Source organism: Hyla sarda, unplaced genomic scaffold (genome assembly GCF_029499605.1).
Source record: "Hyla sarda isolate aHylSar1 unplaced genomic scaffold, aHylSar1.hap1 scaffold_688, whole genome shotgun sequence".
Taxonomy (NCBI): domain Eukaryota; kingdom Metazoa; phylum Chordata; class Amphibia; order Anura; family Hylidae; genus Hyla; species Hyla sarda.
Window position 1 is genome coordinate 12,815 of NW_026610705.1, and position 12,490 is coordinate 25,304.

Here is a 12,490-nt window from a genome sequence, read left to right on the forward strand (position 1 = left end):
TCTGTCGCTGAACAGTCGCTTTTTATGTATTCAGCACCTATGTATAATGTTGTAAAAATGCTCTAGAAGCTAAAGTCGCAGAAATGTCACACATATTTGGCCTGCAACTTTCTGTGCGACAAATTCAGACAGGAAAAATCAGTATAAATCCTTAGAAAATTATCCCCCAGTGTCTCCATCTGCTGGCGGTATTGAATAAGCATTGCTGCACTGATGGGGTATGCATTAGACGAAAAAAAAGAAGAAAAAGAAGAATAATACGCCCAGAAAAGAGGCGAAAAGGAGAAAAACGTAAAAAAACGTGAAAAAAAAGTAAGAGGAAGAGAAGGGAAAAAAAGGTGGAAATGGGTTTAAAAGTGATTTCGGCGGAGAAATATATATATATATATATATATATATATATATATATATATATATACGCGCACACACACACATATATATAAACGTATTCTCCGTTGAGATATTGCAGCCGCTGCTGTGTCCAGGCCCAGGAGCCTTAGCACTGTGCTGTGATGTCACTCAATACCACTGACATCACTAGGTGTAAACAACATCTCTCCTTTGCTGTGTATGTGACTATGGAGCTGTTTGGTGATGTCGTCTATTATGGCCTTCATAGAAGCAACAGGAGATTGTTGCATCCATCTAGAACCCTCAGAACTACAGTGCTATGATGTCACTCACTTCCACAGGCCTTGCAGAGTGTAAACAACAACAACCCAGCTTTGTTGTGTATGTAACCATAGGGATTTGTGATGTCACCTAGAACCTTCACAGCAGCGACAGCTTTATGAGGAGCATCAGCACTGCTCTGCCTGAGCAGAACCATCACCGCCATAGGTTGTCAAATAACCCGGATTTAACCCACACAGGTAAGTCCAATGGGGTGCAGGCATGTCCTCTATGCTTACAGCTTCCCGTGGGTGTTGGTTTGATACCGTTTGGGGACAGCCAAGGAGGCATCTGCAGGCAACAAAGGTAGGTGTGTGCTTGTGTGTGTGTTTCCTATGCAGATCCTAAGCCCAGTGTCACATGCAAGTAGGAGGAGTAAGAAGGGTTCCTGGCAAATCCGGGTTATGGATTGCATTTAAAAAGGCCCCGTGGGAGTGCAATGGGCCCCTGTCTTGCTGCTTAGCAATAATGGTATGGGTTTAGGTTCTGCTGTGTGTACTGGTGGTTGACTGCCCCCCAGCCCAGAGTGTGCATGGAAAATTGTCTGGCAGCCTCCCTGACAGCAAGCAGTGATAGTGCCCATGAAGGGGACCTTGTTGGGCCCGCCCCTTTCACGGTTATCGCTTCTCGGCCTTTTGGCTAAGATCAAGTGTAGTATCTGTTCTTATCAGTTTAATATCTGATACGTCCCCTATCTGGGGACCATATATTAAATGGATTTTTGAGAACGGGGGCCGATTTCGAAGCTTGCTTCCGTCGCCCTATGCATTGACCCGATATGGCAGTATCTTCGGGTACAGTGCACCACCCCCTTACAGGGTTAAAAAGAAAGATTCCTACTTTCATTGCTACCTGCTTGCTGGCTAGCCAGCTAGCCAGCCCTGTGGGCCTTGCTGCTGCAGCCAAAAAACAAAAGGTGGTGCTGCTGCTGCTGCTTCTGCTGCTTCTGCTTGTGTCTGGCCGCTGTTGGAGCGTCCAGGCACAGGACTTCTGCTGCTGCTGACTAAATGGCCTCCTTAATTGGATCATTTGAGTAGCCAGCACACCTGTGCAGGTAGGGCATGACATGATAGGCAGCTGCCTTGATAGCGGGTGGGTGCTGAATGTTCCTAATTGACAAAATAAGATTAATGCTTATGAAGAAATATAAAATCTCATCCCTTCCCCAATATCGCGCCACACCCCTACCCCTTAATTCCCTGGTTGAACTTGATGGACATATGTCTTTTTTCGACCGTACTAACTATGTAACTATGTAACATAACATGGGGGGGGGGGGGGGGTCTCCTGGCTGTTCACACAGGTGTGTCATTGCTGTACATTGACCATGCATTGCTTCTGTGGTATTGTAAAGGCAAAGACAAATGCTTCCAGCCATCCATTGCACTAATGGATTGGTCATCAGCTGGCTGTCTATGTCCCGCATCAATATAGACCAAAGTACAGAGGGTTAGGCTATGCTATTGTGCACCTACCTGATGCATCAGAAGGTGCGAGGCCCTTGCTAAATTCTGTGCACAGACTTTGAGATCTATACTTTAGACTGTATCTAAACCTGCTCCAACATGGACTGACATTCTGGCCTACTTTCAGCCGATGCGACTTGTCTGTCGCTGAACAGTCGCTTTTTATGTATTCAGCACCTATGTATAATGTTGTAAAAATGCTCTAGAAGCTAAAGTCGCAGAAATGTCACACATATTTGGCCTGCAACTTTCTGTGCGACAAATTCAGACAGGAAAAATCAGTATAAATCCTTAGAAAATTATCCCCCAGTGTCTCCATCTGCTGGCGGTATTGAATAAGCATTGCTGCACTGATGGGGTATGCATTAGACGAAAAAAAAGAAGAAAAAGAAGAATAATACGCCCAGAAAAGAGGCGAAAAGGAGAAAAACGTAAAAAAACGTGAAAAAAAAGTAAGAGGAAGAGAAGGGAAAAAAAGGTGGAAATGGGTTTAAAAGTGATTTCGGCGGAGAAATATATATATATATATATATATATATATATATATATATATATATACGCGCACACACACACATATATATAAACGTATTCTCCGTTGAGATATTGCAGCCGCTGCTGTGTCCAGGCCCAGGAGCCTTAGCACTGTGCTGTGATGTCACTCAATACCACTGACATCACTAGGTGTAAACAACATCTCTCCTTTGCTGTGTATGTGACTATGGAGCTGTTTGGTGATGTCGTCTATTATGGCCTTCATAGAAGCAACAGGAGATTGTTGCATCCATCTAGAACCCTCAGAACTACAGTGCTATGATGTCACTCACTTCCACAGGCCTTGCAGAGTGTAAACAACAACAACCCAGCTTTGTTGTGTATGTAACCATAGGGATTTGTGATGTCACCTAGAACCTTCACAGCAGCGACAGCTTTATGAGGAGCATCAGCACTGCTCTGCCTGAGCAGAACCATCACCGCCATAGGTTGTCAAATAACCCGGATTTAACCCACACAGGTAAGTCCAATGGGGTGCAGGCATGTCCTCTATGCTTACAGCTTCCCGTGGGTGTTGGTTTGATACCATTTGGGGACAGCCAAGGAGGCATCTGCAGGCAACAAAGGTAGGTGTGTGCTTGTGTGTGTGTTTCCTATGCAGATCCTAAGCCCAGTGTCACATGCAAGTAGGAGGAGTAAGAAGGGTTCCTGGCAAATCCGGGTTATGGATTGCATTTAAAAAGGCCCCGTGGGAGTGCAATGGGCCCCTGTCTTGCTGCTTAGCAATAATGGTATGGGTTTAGGTTCTGCTGTGTGTACTGGTGGTTGACTGCCCCCCAGCCCAGAGTGTGCATGGAAAATTGTCTGGCAGCCTCCCTGACAGCAAGCAGTGATAGTGCCCATGAAGGGGACCTTGTTGGGCCCGCCCCTTTCACGGTTATCGCTTCTCGGCCTTTTGGCTAAGATCAAGTGTAGTATCTGTTCTTATCAGTTTAATATCTGATACGTCCCCTATCTGGGGACCATATATTAAATGGATTTTTGAGAACGGGGGCCGATTTCGAAGCTTGCTTCCGTCGCCCTATGCATTGACCCGATATGGCAGTATCTTCGGGTACAGTGCACCACCCCCTTACAGGGTTAAAAAGAAAGATTCCTACTTTCATTGCTACCTGCTTGCTGGCTAGCCAGCTAGCCAGCCCTGTGGGCCTTGCTGCTGCAGCCAAAAAACAAAAGGTGGTGCTGCTGCTGCTGCTTCTGCTGCTTCTGCTTGTGTCTGGCCGCTGTTGGAGCGTCCAGGCACAGGACTTCTGCTGCTGCTGACTAAATGGCCTCCTTAATTGGATCATTTGAGTAGCCAGCACACCTGTGCAGGTAGGGCATGACATGATAGGCAGCTGCCTTGATAGCGGGTGGGTGCTGAATGTTCCTAATTGACAAAATAAGATTAATGCTTATGAAGAAATATAAAATCTCATCCCTTCCCCAATATCGCGCCACACCCCTACCCCTTAATTCCCTGGTTGAACTTGATGGACATATGTCTTTTTTCGACCGTACTAACTATGTAACATAACATGGGGGGGGGGGGGGGGGTCTCCTGGCTGTTCACACAGGTGTGTCATTGCTGTACATTGACCATGCATTGCTTCTGTGGTATTGCAAAGGCAAAGACAAATGCTTCCAGCCATCCATTGCACTAATGGATTGGTCATCAGCTGGCTGTCTATGTCCCGCATCAATATAGACCAAAGTACAGAGGGTTAGGCTATGCTATTGTGCACCTACCTGATGCATCAGAAGGTGCGAGGCCCTTGCTAAATTCTGTGCACAGACTTTGAGATCTATACTTTAGACTGTATCTAAACCTGCTCCAACATGGACTGACATTCTGGCCTACTTTCAGCCGATGCGACTTGTCTGTCGCTGAACAGTCGCTTTTTATGTATTCAGCACCTATGTATAATGTTGTAAAAATGCTCTAGAAGCTAAAGTCGCAGAAATGTCACACATATTTGGCCTGCAACTTTCTGTGCGACAAATTCAGACAGGAAAAATCAGTATAAATCCTTAGAAAATTATCCCCCAGTGTCTCCATCTGCTGGCGGTATTGAATAAGCATTGCTGCACTGATGGGGTATGCATTAGACGAAAAAAAAAGAAGAAAAAGAAGAATAATACGCCCAGAAAAGAGGCGAAAAGGAGAAAAACGTAAAAAAACGTGAAAAAAAAGTAAGAGGAAGAGAAGGGAAAAAAAGGTGGAAATGGGTTTAAAAGTGATTTCGGCGGAGAAATATATATATATATATATATATATATATATATATATATATATATATATACGCGCACACACACACATATATATAAACGTATTCTCCGTTGAGATATTGCAGCCGCTGCTGTGTCCAGGCCCAGGAGCCTTAGCACTGTGCTGTGATGTCACTCAATACCACTGACATCACTAGGTGTAAACAACATCTCTCCTTTGCTGTGTATGTGACTATGGAGCTGTTTGGTGATGTCGTCTATTATGGCCTTCATAGAAGCAACAGGAGATTGTTGCATCCATCTAGAACCCTCAGAACTACAGTGCTATGATGTCACTCACTTCCACAGGCCTTGCAGAGTGTAAACAACAACAACCCAGCTTTGTTGTGTATGTAACCATAGGGATTTGTGATGTCACCTAGAACCTTCACAGCAGCGACAGCTTTATGAGGAGCATCAGCACTGCTCTGCCTGAGCAGAACCATCACCGCCATAGGTTGTCAAATAACCCGGATTTAACCCACACAGGTAAGTCCAATGGGGTGCAGGCATGTCCTCTATGCTTACAGCTTCCCGTGGGTGTTGGTTTGATACCGTTTGGGGACAGCCAAGGAGGCATCTGCAGGCAACAAAGGTAGGTGTGTGCTTGTGTGTGTGTTTCCTATGCAGATCCTAAGCCCAGTGTCACATGCAAGTAGGAGGAGTAAGAAGGGTTCCTGGCAAATCCGGGTTATGGATTGCATTTAAAAAGGCCCCGTGGGAGTGCAATGGGCCCCTGTCTTGCTGCTTAGCAATAATGGTATGGGTTTAGGTTCTGCTGTGTGTACTGGTGGTTGACTGCCCCCCAGCCCAGAGTGTGCATGGAAAATTGTCTGGCAGCCTCCCTGACAGCAAGCAGTGATAGTGCCCATGAAGGGGACCTTGTTGGGCCCGCCCCTTTCACGGTTATCGCTTCTCGGCCTTTTGGCTAAGATCAAGTGTAGTATCTGTTCTTATCAGTTTAATATCTGATACGTCCCCTATCTGGGGACCATATATTAAATGGATTTTTGAGAACGGGGGCCGATTTCGAAGCTTGCTTCCGTCGCCCTATGCATTGACCCGATATGGCAGTATCTTCGGGTACAGTGCACCACCCCCTTACAGGGTTAAAAAGAAAGATTCCTACTTTCATTGCTACCTGCTTGCTGGCTAGCCAGCTAGCCAGCCCTGTGGGCCTTGCTGCTGCAGCCAAAAAACAAAAGGTGGTGCTGCTGCTGCTGCTTCTGCTGCTTCTGCTTGTGTCTGGCCGCTGTTGGAGCGTCCAGGCACAGGACTTCTGCTGCTGCTGACTAAATGGCCTCCTTAATTGGATCATTTGAGTAGCCAGCACACCTGTGCAGGTAGGGCATGACATGATAGGCAGCTGCCTTGATAGCGGGTGGGTGCTGAATGTTCCTAATTGACAAAATAAGATTAATGCTTATGAAGAAATATAAAATCTCATCCCTTCCCCAATATCGCGCCACACCCCTACCCCTTAATTCCCTGGTTGAACTTGATGGACATATGTCTTTTTTCGACCGTACTAACTATGTAACTATGTAACATAACATGGGGGGGGGGGGGGGGGGGTCTCCTGGCTGTTCACACAGGTGTGTCATTGCTGTACATTGACCATGCATTGCTTCTGTGGTATTGCAAAGGCAAAGACAAATGCTTCCAGCCATCCATTGCACTAATGGATTGGTCATCAGCTGGCTGTCTATGTCCCGCATCAATATAGACCAAAGTACAGAGGGTTAGGCTATGCTATTGTGCACCTACCTGATGCATCAGAAGGTGCGAGGCCCTTGCTAAATTCTGTGCACAGACTTTGAGATCTATACTTTAGACTGTATCTAAACCTGCTCCAACATGGACTGACATTCTGGCCTACTTTCAGCCGATGCGACTTGTCTGTCGCTGAACAGTCGCTTTTTATGTATTCAGCACCTATGTATAATGTTGTAAAAATGCTCTAGAAGCTAAAGTCGCAGAAATGTCACACATATTTGGCCTGCAACTTTCTGTGCGACAAATTCAGACAGGAAAAATCAGTATAAATCCTTAGAAAATTATCCCCCAGTGTCTCCATCTGCTGGCGGTATTGAATAAGCATTGCTGCACTGATGGGGTATGCATTAGACGAAAAAAAAAGAAGAAAAAGAAGAATAATACGCCCAGAAAAGAGGCGAAAAGGAGAAAAACGTAAAAAAACGAAAAAAAGTAAGAGGAAGAGAAGGGAAAAAAAGGTGGAAATGGGTTTAAAAGTGATTTCGGCGGAGAAATATATATATATATGATATATATATATATATATATATATATATATATACGCGCACACACACACATATATATAAACGTATTCTCCGTTGAGATATTGCAGCCGCTGCTGTGTCCAGGCCCAGGAGCCTTAGCACTGTGCTGTGATGTCACTCAATACCACTGACATCACTAGGTGTAAACAACATCTCTCCTTTGCTGTGTATGTGACTATGGAGCTGTTTGGTGATGTCGTCTATTATGGCCTTCATAGAAGCAACAGGAGATTGTTGCATCCATCTAGAACCCTCAGAACTACAGTGCTATGATGTCACTCACTTCCACAGGCCTTGCAGAGTGTAAACAACAACAACCCAGCTTTGTTGTGTATGTAACCATAGGGATTTGTGATGTCACCTAGAACCTTCACAGCAGCGACAGCTTTATGAGGAGCATCAGCTGCTCTGCCTGAGCAGAACCATCACCGCCATAGGTTGTCAAATAACCCGGATTTAACCCACACAGGTAAGTCCAATGGGGTGCAGGCATGTCCTCTATGCTTACAGCTTCCCGTGGGTGTTGGTTTGATACCGTTTGGGGACAGCCAAGGAGGCATCTGCAGGCAACAAAGGTAGGTGTGTGCTTGTGTGTGTGTTTCCTATGCAGATCCTAAGCCCAGTGTCACATGCAAGTAGGAGGAGTAAGAAGGGTTCCTGGCAAATCCGGGTTATGGATTGCATTTAAAAAGGCCCCGTGGGAGTGCAATGGGCCCCTGTCTTGCTGCTTAGCAATAATGGTATGGGTTTAGGTTCTGCTGTGTGTACTGGTGGTTGACTGCCCCCCAGCCCAGAGTGTGCATGGAAAATTGTCTGGCAGCCTCCCTGACAGCAAGCAGTGATAGTGCCCATGAAGGGGACCTTGTTGGGCCCGCCCCTTTCACGGTTATCGCTTCTCGGCCTTTTGGCTAAGATCAAGTGTAGTATCTGTTCTTATCAGTTTAATATCTGATACGTCCCCTATCTGGGGACCATATATTAAATGGATTTTTGAGAACGGGGGCCGATTTCGAAGCTTGCTTCCGTCGCCCTATGCATTGACCCGATATGGCAGTATCTTCGGGTACAGTGCACCACCCCCTTACAGGGTTAAAAAGAAAGATTCCTACTTTCATTGCTACCTGCTTGCTGGCTAGCCAGCTAGCCAGCCCTGTGGGCCTTGCTGCTGCAGCCAAAAAACAAAAGGTGGTGCTGCTGCTGCTGCTTCTGCTGCTTCTGCTTGTGTCTGGCCGCTGTTGGAGCGTCCAGGCACAGGACTTCTGCTGCTGCTGACTAAATGGCCTCCTTAATTGGATCATTTGAGTAGCCAGCACACCTGTGCAGGTAGGGCATGACATGATAGGCAGCTGCCTTGATAGCGGGTGGGTGCTGAATGTTCCTAATTGACAAAATAAGATTAATGCTTATGAAGAAATATAAAATCTCATCCCTTCCCCAATATCGCGCCACACCCCTACCCCTTAATTCCCTGGTTGAACTTGATGGACATATGTCTTTTTTCGACCGTACTAACTATGTAACTATGTAACATAACATGGGGGGGGGGGGGGGGGGGTCTCCTGGCTGTTCACACAGGTGTGTCATTGCTGTACATTGACCATGCATTGCTTCTGTGGTATTGCAAAGGCAAAGACAAATGCTTCCAGCCATCCATTGCACTAATGGATTGGTCATCAGCTGGCTGTCTATGTCCCGCATCAATATAGACCAAAGTACAGAGGGTTAGGCTATGCTATTGTGCACCTACCTGATGCATCAGAAGGTGCGAGGCCCTTGCTAAATTCTGTGCACAGACTTTGAGATCTATACTTTAGACTGTATCTAAACCTGCTCCAACATGGACTGACATTCTGGCCTACTTTCAGCCGATGCGACTTGTCTGTCGCTGAACAGTCGCTTTTTATGTATTCAGCACCTATGTATAATGTTGTAAAAATGCTCTAGAAGCTAAAGTCGCAGAAATGTCACACATATTTGGCCTGCAACTTTCTGTGCGACAAATTCAGACAGGAAAAATCAGTATAAATCCTTAGAAAATTATCCCCCAGTGTCTCCATCTGCTGGCGGTATTGAATAAGCATTGCTGCACTGATGGGGTATGCATTAGACGAAAAAAAAGAAGAAAAAGAAGAATAATACGCCCAGAAAAGAGGCGAAAAGGAGAAAAACGTAAAAAAACGTGAAAAAAAAGTAAGAGGAAGAGAAGGGAAAAAAAGGTGGAAATGGGTTTAAAAGTGATTTCGGCGGAGATATATATATATATATATATATATATATATATATATATATATATATATACGCGCACACACACACATATATATAAACGTATTCTCCGTTGAGATATTGCAGCCGCTGCTGTGTCCAGGCCCAGGAGCCTTAGCACTGTGCTGTGATGTCACTCAATACCACTGACATCACTAGGTGTAAACAACATCTCTCCTTTGCTGTGTATGTGACTATGGAGCTGTTTGGTGATGTCGTCTATTATGGCCTTCATAGAAGCAACAGGAGATTGTTGCATCCATCTAGAACCCTCAGAACTACAGTGCTATGATGTCACTCACTTCCACAGGCCTTGCAGAGTGTAAACAACAACAACCCAGCTTTGTTGTGTATGTAACCATAGGGATTTGTGATGTCACCTAGAACCTTCACAGCAGCGACAGCTTTATGAGGAGCATCAGCACTGCTCTGCCTGAGCAGAACCATCACCGCCATAGGTTGTCAAATAACCCGGATTTAACCCACACAGGTAAGTCCAATGGGGTGCAGGCATGTCCTCTATGCTTACAGCTTCCCGTGGGTGTTGGTTTGATACCGTTTGGGGACAGCCAAGGAGGCATCTGCAGGCAACAAAGGTAGGTGTGTGCTTGTGTGTGTGTTTCCTATGCAGATCCTAAGCCCAGTGTCACATGCAAGTAGGAGGAGTAAGAAGGGTTCCTGGCAAATCCGGGTTATGGATTGCATTTAAAAAGGCCCCGTGGGAGTGCAATGGGCCCCTGTCTTGCTGCTTAGCAATAATGGTATGGGTTTAGGTTCTGCTGTGTGTACTGGTGGTTGACTGCCCCCCAGCCCAGAGTGTGCATGGAAAATTGTCTGGCAGCCTCCCTGACAGCAAGCAGTGATAGTGCCCATGAAGGGGACCTTGTTGGGCCCGCCCCTTTCACGGTTATCGCTTCTCGGCCTTTTGGCTAAGATCAAGTGTAGTATCTGTTCTTATCAGTTTAATATCTGATACGTCCCCTATCTGGGGACCATATATTAAATGGATTTTTGAGAACGGGGGCCGATTTCGAAGCTTGCTTCCGTCGCCCTATGCATTGACCCGATATGGCAGTATCTTCGGGTACAGTGCACCACCCCCTTACAGGGTTAAAAAGAAAGATTCCTACTTTCATTGCTACCTGCTTGCTGGCTAGCCAGCTAGCCAGCCCTGTGGGCCTTGCTGCTGCAGCCAAAAAACAAAAGGTGGTGCTGCTTCTGCTGCTTCTGCTTGTGTCTGGCCGCTGTTGGAGCGTCCAGGCACAGGACTTCTGCTGCTGCTGACTAAATGGCCTCCTTAATTGGATCATTTGAGTAGCCAGCACACCTGTGCAGGTAGGGCATGACATGATAGGCAGCTGCCTTGATAGCGGGTGGGTGCTGAATGTTCCTAATTGACAAAATAAGATTAATGCTTATGAAGAAATATAAAATCTCATCCCTTCCCCAATATCGCGCCACACCCCTACCCCTTAATTCCCTGGTTGAACTTGATGGACATATGTCTTTTTTCGACCGTACTAACTATGTAACTATGTAACATAACATGGGGGGGGGGGGGGGGTCTCCTGGCTGTTCACACAGGTGTGTCATTGCTGTACATTGACCATGCATTGCTTCTGTGGTATTGCAAAGGCAAAGACAAATGCTTCCAGCCATCCATTGCACTAATGGATTGGTCATCAGCTGGCTGTCTATGTCCCGCATCAATATAGACCAAAGTACAGAGGGTTAGGCTATGCTATTGTGCACCTACCTGATGCATCAGAAGGTGCGAGGCCCTTGCTAAATTCTGTGCACAGACTTTGAGATCTATACTTTAGACTGTATCTAAACCTGCTCCAACATGGACTGACATTCTGGCCTACTTTCAGCCGATGCGACTTGTCTGTCGCTGAACAGTCGCTTTTTATGTATTCAGCACCTATGTATAATGTTGTAAAAATGCTCTAGAAGCTAAAGTCGCAGAAATGTCACACATATTTGGCCTGCAACTTTCTGTGCGACAAATTCAGACAGGAAAAATCAGTATAAATCCTTAGAAAATTATCCCCCAGTGTCTCCATCTGCTGGCGGTATTGAATAAGCATTGCTGCACTGATGGGGTATGCATTAGACGAAAAAAAAGAAGAAAAAGAAGAATAATACGCCCAGAAAAGAGGCGAAAAGGAGAAAAACGTAAAAAAACGTGAAAAAAAAGTAAGAGGAAGAGAAGGGAAAAAAAGGTGGAAATGGGTTTAAAAGTGATTTCGGCGGAGAAATATATATATATATATATATATATATATATATATATATATATATACGCGCACACACACACATATATATAAACGTATTCTCCGTTGAGATATTGCAGCCGCTGCTGTGTCCAGGCCCAGGAGCCTTAGCACTGTGCTGTGATGTCACTCAATACCACTGACATCACTAGGTGTAAACAACATCTCTCCTTTGCTGTGTATGTGACTATGGAGCTGTTTGGTGATGTCGTCTATTATGGCCTTCATAGAAGCAACAGGAGATTGTTGCATCCATCTAGAACCCTCAGAACTACAGTGCTATGATGTCACTCACTTCCACAGGCCTTGCAGAGTGTAAACAACAACAACCCAGCTTTGTTGTGTATGTAACCATAGGGATTTGTGATGTCACCTAGAACCTTCACAGCAGCGACAGCTTTATGAGGAGCATCAGCACTGCTCTGCCTGAGCAGAACCATCACCGCCATAGGTTGTCAAATAACCCGGATTTAACCCACACAGGTAAGTCCAATGGGGTGCAGGCATGTCCTCTATGCTTACAGCTTCCCGTGGGTGTTGGTTTGATACCGTTTGGGGACAGCCAAGGAGGCATCTGCAGGCAACAAAGGTAGGTGTGTGCTTGTGTGTGTGTTTCCTATGCAGATCCTAAGCCCAGTGTCACATGCAAGTAGGAGGAGTAAGAAGGGTTCCTGGCAAATCCGGGTTATGGATTGCATTTAAAAAGGCCCCGTGG

General features: G+C 45.8%; 5 non-coding genes across 5 annotated transcripts; all 5 read left to right on the top strand.

Moving 5' to 3' along the window:
• Positions 1 to 1,291: 1,291 nt before the first annotated feature.
• On the top strand, positions 1,292 to 1,482 carry LOC130343637 (U2 spliceosomal RNA). Its single transcript, XR_008882921.1, has one exon. It is a non-coding gene; the product is annotated as a U2 spliceosomal RNA (small nuclear RNA).
• Positions 1,483 to 3,569: 2,087 nt separating this feature from the next.
• LOC130343649 (U2 spliceosomal RNA) lies at positions 3,570 to 3,760 on the top strand. Its single transcript, XR_008882932.1, has one exon. It is a non-coding gene; the product is annotated as a U2 spliceosomal RNA (small nuclear RNA).
• Positions 3,761 to 5,845: 2,085 nt separating this feature from the next.
• Positions 5,846 to 6,036, top strand: LOC130343662 (U2 spliceosomal RNA). The gene has a single exon (XR_008882943.1). It is a non-coding gene; the product is annotated as a U2 spliceosomal RNA (small nuclear RNA).
• Positions 6,037 to 8,125: 2,089 nt separating this feature from the next.
• On the top strand, positions 8,126 to 8,316 carry LOC130343667 (U2 spliceosomal RNA). Its single transcript, XR_008882945.1, has one exon. It is a non-coding gene; the product is annotated as a U2 spliceosomal RNA (small nuclear RNA).
• A 2,092-nt stretch (positions 8,317 to 10,408) lies between these two features.
• On the top strand, positions 10,409 to 10,599 carry LOC130343668 (U2 spliceosomal RNA). Its single transcript, XR_008882947.1, has one exon. It is a non-coding gene; the product is annotated as a U2 spliceosomal RNA (small nuclear RNA).
• Positions 10,600 to 12,490: the final 1,891 nt, after the last annotated feature.